Below are 7,895 nucleotides of genomic sequence, written 5' to 3'. Positions count from 1 at the left end.
CCCCCACCTGTAATTTGAGGCAGTGATTAACTTCCAATTTATTTTTGTCCACATACTAGAGGTCTGCTAGTGATTGAGTTACTCTGTAACTCTGAAACTGTGTCTCATGCAGCTTGGAGGACCATCTTGCTGTGGGGTATAGACACAGGATATTCTGTCAGCCTTTGCTGTAGTCCTTGATGTATAGAAGCAAAAGGCCACAGGAATCAGAAGAAAAAGGATAGCCACAGTGAACCTGGCTTACATTCCACTTGCTGCATTTCTCAGCAAGCAGACCTGAGAGGAATAAATAAAGCATAACTTTCTGTAGCCTTGTGATGGTGTGAATTTGTGTAGCTCAGCATTGGAGGTAAGAGGAGACTGGCTCTACATAGCACTTTCTCAGTAAAATACATACTTCCTCTCCTTATGCCATACCAATTGCTCATATCATATCCTACAAGCTTCTTCCAATCATGAGCATTTCTTTCTCCATTCTCTGGAGCCAGATTTTATAAAACAGCCTGTAAAACAAGATTAGGTTTGGGAAGGAGCATGCTTATATTGATCTTACTTTCATTTTATGTTGCTGAAAGCTGATCAAGGACTAAGGCAGAGGTTTCAAAACCTACATCTGGGATGAGTGGAACCAATATATTCCATTACTGACAGTCCTGAACACATGTAAATCATGAATTAAACCTCTAAAATCTTAAGTGTAGTTTACAAACCATGAATTTCCTTTTTTTTAAATAGTTCTTTTAACTTGCATTCTGATTTCTAACAATTTAGCCTTTATACTACACAAGGGATGGGGGTTTTTTTAAACAAGAGCTCAGATTCCCAAAGCAAATTACTGCTTTAAATTAAACTTTAGATATCACAGCACTCATGATAAAATTTTTGGAGTTGGCAACATTGTATATTGGATCAAACCTGAGGTCCATCTAAGTTTGTTGCCTCTTCAACAGATGCTGGCCAGCACCAGATGCTTCAGAGAAAAGTGCAAGAACTCCACAGTAAGCAGAAGTGGAATAATTTGCTTCTTCAGAAGCACTCATCCTTATTTCTACGAGTCAGAGATTGGCTGAAGTACAGAAGCATAAAGTTTTGTATCACTTTAAAAATGTTGTAAACATTAACTCTGAAAACTCTTGAATAGCCTTATCCAGATGTCTAACATGTATGATGGAGAAGGGCAACTTGAAAGAAATGGAACACTCTGGTTTTAAAGAAAAAGAAATACTTGAAATGCAAGAAATTAAAACATGAAAATGTTGCAATTTTCAGTTCCTATAGGAGGTCTGCACACTACATCTTCAGCATCAACAATGAACCACACACCTTCAGGTGTCTTGCACCATATTCAATACACATTTTATGAATATTTACACAAATTCACATCTTGACCAGTTACTAGTCACAATTCATTTACTCTGGTCAGAGTAAAGATCATGAAGAAACAGGACTGAGTCAAAAGACTTTGATTACTGATTTCTGCCATTGCCACAGTCTAACTGATTTCAGCAAGTTTCAAAACCCAAGACTATCAAAACTGGATGATGGCATTAGGCCCCTCACATTTTGTGCCCTATTTGACACTTTCCATAACCTGGAAATTGGAAAAATTGAGGTACCCAAAATGTAGGTCCATTTTTTAAAAAATAGGCCTTACCTTTTCTATACCTCTGTTTCTTCATTTGTAAAAGGTGGATAATAGCATTACTGACACTCCAGGTGTTCTGTAAGACCAAATTAAATTAATATATAATTCATATATGTGAAAAGTGCTAAGTTCTTTGGATGGAGGGTATAATTATTATTCTTCATCTGCAAATAAAAATTGTATACACTCCTGCATCTGTTTCCCTCAGGGCAGGAGTTGGGAAGTTTCTGACCATTTGTACTCTTTAACACCCTTAGAAAGAGTTTCCTGTGGCTTTGGCAATAACATACCTTAAATATGACCACAGCTGAGTTATGTATACCCTGATGCATAAACCACAGTGGAAGTGGTTTATGTGTACAGCCACAGGGAAATTGCCACAGTAAATGGAACTTTCTATCTGCATGGGCTCTTTGTTGAATTGGCAAGATATCAAGGTACTCAAGATTTAACAGGACAACTGGCATGTATCTAGTCCCATGAAGGGTATACTTAGTGGTAAGGATATCAGAGCAGAGTTAAGGGTGTTTGGCTATATTAGCTCTTTATTTGCACACTTCCAATGTTTGCTTGCTTTGGTCAGTAATTGTTTGTAAACTTTATTTTGAATCTCTTTTCACATGTCTATGCTCTTTAATCACCTACAACAAGCTTATATTAACCACCAGTAGAAATGAATGCTCCTTGACTAGAAAACTTTACACTGCTCTGGGCTGTAATTTGGGCTGCTGACTAGAAGTACCGCCCCTGTCCCCCCATTCTCCCTCATTGCATGCTAATACCCAGAAATAAGGCAGTGTAGCTGGCTTCTAGCCATCCTTAATACGTGCAAAGTGTACTTAAGAGAAAGAGAACCTCATACCAATGCTGGGGCCTGCACTTGAGGTTGCTCTAACCTGGCTACCCTACCTCCATTCTGGGAACAGGTATATGCTGAGCAGCAATGAGAGAGCAGGGCTAGAACATGGAGAGGGACAAGACAAATACTTCATCCCAACCTGAGGCCATCAATTCAATAGCTAAACTAGCCAGATACTATTATTGTAGGAAAAGGCCTGCCTGAAGCCTTTCACCAGAGCCACAGAGATTTGCAGATGGTTCAGAGTGTCCAGGTAATTCTAGAGCTCTGTGTCTGGGGGACAAGCCCCAGCTTCTTCAGATGAAAATGGTTAATTCTTAAATCTAACAGAATATTCACCAGAGAGTTCTACCCTCTGTCTTCTCTGTCAAGTTTTGTCCTTCAGAAGGCTATGATATAGAGCTGAATGATTAACAACCATTGTTGCTACATTCACTGCTGTATGTGAAAAATTCCCCAATCAAGATATAAGGAACCCTCAAAACATTGCTGTAAAATTACATACTGTGGTATAATAAATATCTGATTTTAATAGTGCATGCTGTATTAAGTTTCTTCGCTCAAATGAATGATATATTTACAGCCACTACATCAGTCTAATGATTGTTTTTGTCTAGAAATTAGACATAGCTTTATAGCTTCAATATGTGTATAACAAATGTTTTCAGTCACCCTTACCCCTCAGAAAATTTAATTACTTTGTGATTCAGAACGTTCCTGCCCTTTTAGCCAAGAGAAGACAGGGGTCAGAGCCAACAAATCCTTTAATAGTTATACATACTTCAAATTAAACTGCTCTATTTTCCTTTATAGGTACTCCAAGAATTGTTCTCTCTTATCAATCTATTCCTTTTGTGTTTGGAACCTTGGTATTTGAAAACCTGGCAAATTTAGAGGATTTTTGTTGTTGTTGAATGATTTCTAATCTCTGAAATAGTTGCAAGCAAAAATGATTAGGAACTAGCACCAGATAGTGACACTTGGGTGTAAATTATATACAGCTATTCAAAATCATTTACAAAACCAGATGTCACATTATCTAGTAGCAAGTCTACATGGCAGACCACAGCTCTTGTTAGTAAAACTGAAGCCAGCTGCAAGGTAGCTAGGTTGAATCACAGATGCAATCTAACTATGGCAACAAGTAACCTTCTGTGAGCTAATTTACCCTGATTAGAAACAAAGTAAATTAGCTTATGCAAAGTTCAATTCGGAAATATTTTTTTCAATTTAGAACTTTTATTATTTTGATGTTTGACATTTTGATCTAACAGGTCATAAAGGAATATCAATATTTTTATTACAAACTTTAAAAAATGTAATAAACCTAAAATATTTTAAAATTAAAAAATAAAGAGAGCTTTTCAATCTAAACCGCTGGTTTTCAACCTCTTTTTAATTTGTAGACCCCTAAAATTTTTTGAATGGAGATGTGGACCCATTTGAATTGTGTGGATATTCATATGTTTTTGATTGATTGTAGTTATCTTTCATGGACCCCTGAGACATCGTCTGTGGGCCCCCACGGGTCTGTGGATCACAAGTTCAAAACCACTGTTCTAAACAATTTGACGAGTTTTATTTTTTGTCATTGCTCTTAAGCTCTTGAGTTTTTTTCTAGTTATTATATTAGAATGAATTTCATGCTATAGCAATCATATACTATCAATTTAGGAAATTAGAGCTTTACTTACATTGACTTGTATCTGAGGGCCCTAGCAAATATTATGTTTATGGCACAATTAATGTGTCAATTGTGCCATAAATTGTAATAAGCCACATGTTCAGCCAGTTTATGGTGCCTTAAACTGAACATATGGCATGTCCCAGGCATGGGGCTACCCTGGCTGATGCTGACAATCATTTCATTGTTGGCATTGGTTCAGGACAGTCCCAGGTCTCAGACTGATCCTGGGGCTATCCCAGTCCAATCTTGATAGTCAGCTGACTGTCCAATTTAGGCATGGGGTAGCCCCAGGGTCTGGGACATAGCTGCCTTCTGCCTGATCCATGGCAATTAGGATCTGAGGAATTTTATGCTCTACTGCAAATACTGTTTGTCCTGCTATGCACCTCTGGTATGGCAGAATGCAAGGTGTTTGGGACAGGCATAAAATTCTTCAGATCCAAATTGCACCATTATTTTAACATGTGCCAGGGCCTAATATACACCACTGGAAAATACAAATTTATTAACCTAAAGCAAATGGTAACACAAATCTCTACAAGATGGCATATGTTCTAATAATTATATTTTCTTGCCATTTTAACACTTTAAATAGTTTTAGGAATAAGAAGAATTGCGTGACTTAAAAGAATATTTATACAAAAATTAATATTACTCTTGACCAGAGATATATTCATTGACAGTCACCAGCTAAAAAAAAGAGAACTAACCCTAACCCTTTAATCTCTCCCAATCAATTTGGAGAGACTTGGACAGATTCACAGCTTCTCATTCCCCTTTACGTTCCCTCTTGTTTTTTGTGTTTATGTCCTTGGACACACATCTGGTGCTTTTTTCAAAAGGGCAGCAGCTGTTACATTCTACTTGCTATGTATGGACAATCCAGGAACAATACAAATGTAACAAAAGCACTCCCATTTTAACACTTCTTCTAGTGTTAAAAGTTGGAATGTTTTTTCTACATTTGTACTGTTCATGATTTGTCCACAAAGAACAATTACTCCTGCCCTTTTGAAATGGCTCAATACATATGTGTGTCCATACCCCTCATGAATCCAGTGCACTTATCCGCATTGTTCAAAAGTGAAAGTGTGGGTCCATATTTAAGAGTAAACCTGTGGTACTGTGCTTTGTACTGAAGTCACTGCTGCTCTCAGGGTGTTTTGGCTGAGGTAGGCATCCTCTCTTTGAGTAACCTGGATCCACACTTGATGCCTCTCTCATAGCTGTGACTCTCATACTTGAGATCTGAGAAGGCGAAGTTCAGGCACAATCCCAAGTATAGCACTTCCTGTTGGTTACCTGTAGATGCCTCTGTGCTGAGCAGACATGCAATCTGGACTGGCCTCAGGAGATACTTTGGTATCTTCATTAGCTATATAGTTGGGCTCTATGAAGCTTCGGTCCCTGATTCCATTTGGTGGAGATTTGGCCCAACTCAGTGGCTGAATCTCCGAATCTGAACTGAACCAAAGGACCCTTTAATCTCTCCCAATCAATTTGGAGAGACTTGGACAGATTCAGTGATATGACACAGAACAGCTTTAAATGTTTTTTCTACATACCTCTATATAGCAGGGGCTCGTCATTGCTGTGTTGCTGGGGTGGATGGAGTGTCCCACAGAAACACGCAGGACTCCCCAGCGTGCTTGGCAGCAGACCCAGAAGTGGACTAGAAGCACTTCCAGGTCCACAGGGGAGTGTGCATGGAAGTCCTTCAGTACATCCCCTGGCTCAGTGACAGGTGCTGCCTGGGTCTGGGGGGGCACCCAGGGTCTTCCTGCGACTGATTGCTGGGTCAGGGGGCACAGGGGGGCCCCCTGCATGCTTCCCGGGAGACCTGGAAGTGGATCAGAAGGACTTCCAGTCCACTTCTGGGTTCACTGCTGAGCATGCTGGAGAGCCCCCTGAGCTCCTGTGGGACGCTCCATCCGCCCCAGCACCACAGCAATTATGAGCTACGCTGCTACCTCTAGGTATATAGAAAAAACTTTTAAAGCTGTGCCTGTGTCTGAATCGCTGATTCTTTGAATCAGCATCGAATCATCAGATTTGGATTCAGTTGAATCAAACTGGGGACAGTGATCCTAATCAACTAATCAAATCACTGTCCCTGATTCAGGCCAAATCCAAATCTGAATCGAACAGGGCTTGTTTCACACACCCCTACTATATAGGAAGCTTATGGGTGCTTGTGCATGTGATGGGCATTTAGTCCTTAGGGTTGCATTCTATGCCCCCTAAATTGAAATTATAGGGTTTTAATTGAAATGGTTGGATTTTATTTTTGTCACAGTTATAGCAAGGGGCCTGATCCTTTTTTTTCCTTCTTTTTTCTTGGTAAGGGGCCCAATCCTGTTTCATTTTTATATTTTTTCTTGATGAGGGGCCCAATCCTTTCTTTTTTTTCTGGCAAAGCTTGCCTATGGCCAAGGGCTGAGCTGTCAGTGGGTCAAACAGCCCCTGAGCTACAGGGGCCCCAGTCCTTCCCTCTGAAGCAGTGGCACTGCCAGGGCTACCTGGGTGGGCTGGTAGCAGGCCAGGTGCTGTGCTAGCTCAAAGGCTGCAGGTTCAGAGAAGGTCAGAGAAGATAAATCTTCCCAAACAATAAACTACCAAAGGAAAGTTGAGCAAGGCTATTGTTAGAGAAGTACTATTCTCTAGTGAGCTCTAACCTCCAGGGCTTTATAACAGTGAATAAAAACTGGTGATGCATTTGGAAATTTTGTGCAAACTGTAACTCTATGTGCCTCTTTGCTCACATTATGAAGACTTAAACATCATGACAGTTTACATCCTTGGTTAGATTCTGGAAAAGGAAGTGTTTAAGCCAGGAGTGAGTGAATACTGTAGAGTCTGGGGAAAGGCACTGGGACGCGGGATCTAGCACTCTGGAGTGGGGTCTGCATGCCAGGGTGTACTTGGAGTGTACTTAGAGATTAAGATTGAAGAGCAGTGCCTGACTACTGAGGATCTTAAGGATGGATCCCCTTTTAGCAGTCTGGGAAGTGACTAATGAAGAGGCACTTGGCCAGGTGATGATCCTGAAAGATGCATAGCTCCTTTAGCCATTTGAGTGCCTTCTTTTTCCAAAAAAGGTAGGAGGTACTCATGTGAATGACAGTGGCTGCACTGGGTCTTGAATTTTTGTTTATATAGCATCATTCACATTAAAATTTATGTGGGTGTCTGTTTGTGAATACAGAGTTATAGATATCTCGAAGTTGCAACCAAAAGACATAAAGCCAACTCCAAATATTTAGATGATTAACAGTGAAGTTTCCTTGGCAAAAGACTTTTATGAACAAATAGAAAAAGTGAGTTAGTGAGTTATGGGTGTTGTACCATTGAATTTTTACCAGAGCACTTGTAAATCCAGTCTTTCCTTTTATTTCCATTTATATTATGTAAATATGAGCTGCCACCTGGATGTCAGCCATGATTTTCACTTCAGCAACTTGTCTGAAAGTGAATTATTGTCAAAAATCTTAAATCCACCAAAGTATTTTTCTCCACTAGTTTCATTTGAAATATATTCACTCACTCTCAGGTACATAGAGCTTTAGTGCTCTGTATGGAAAGTCTTTGCCAAACAGAAACAACAAACCTATACCCTTGTAATAAATGTCCTGTTTTATGCTTTTGCTTATGCATGTGCCAGAAAAGCTGCAGCCTGAGAGGAGGGCTTGGGACAGGGCAATTCC

Source organism: Crocodylus porosus, unplaced genomic scaffold (genome assembly GCF_001723895.1).
Source record: "Crocodylus porosus isolate Cpor-Errol unplaced genomic scaffold, CroPor_comp1, whole genome shotgun sequence".
Classification (NCBI taxonomy): domain Eukaryota; kingdom Metazoa; phylum Chordata; order Crocodylia; family Crocodylidae; genus Crocodylus; species Crocodylus porosus.
This window is presented reverse-complemented; position numbering follows the sequence as displayed.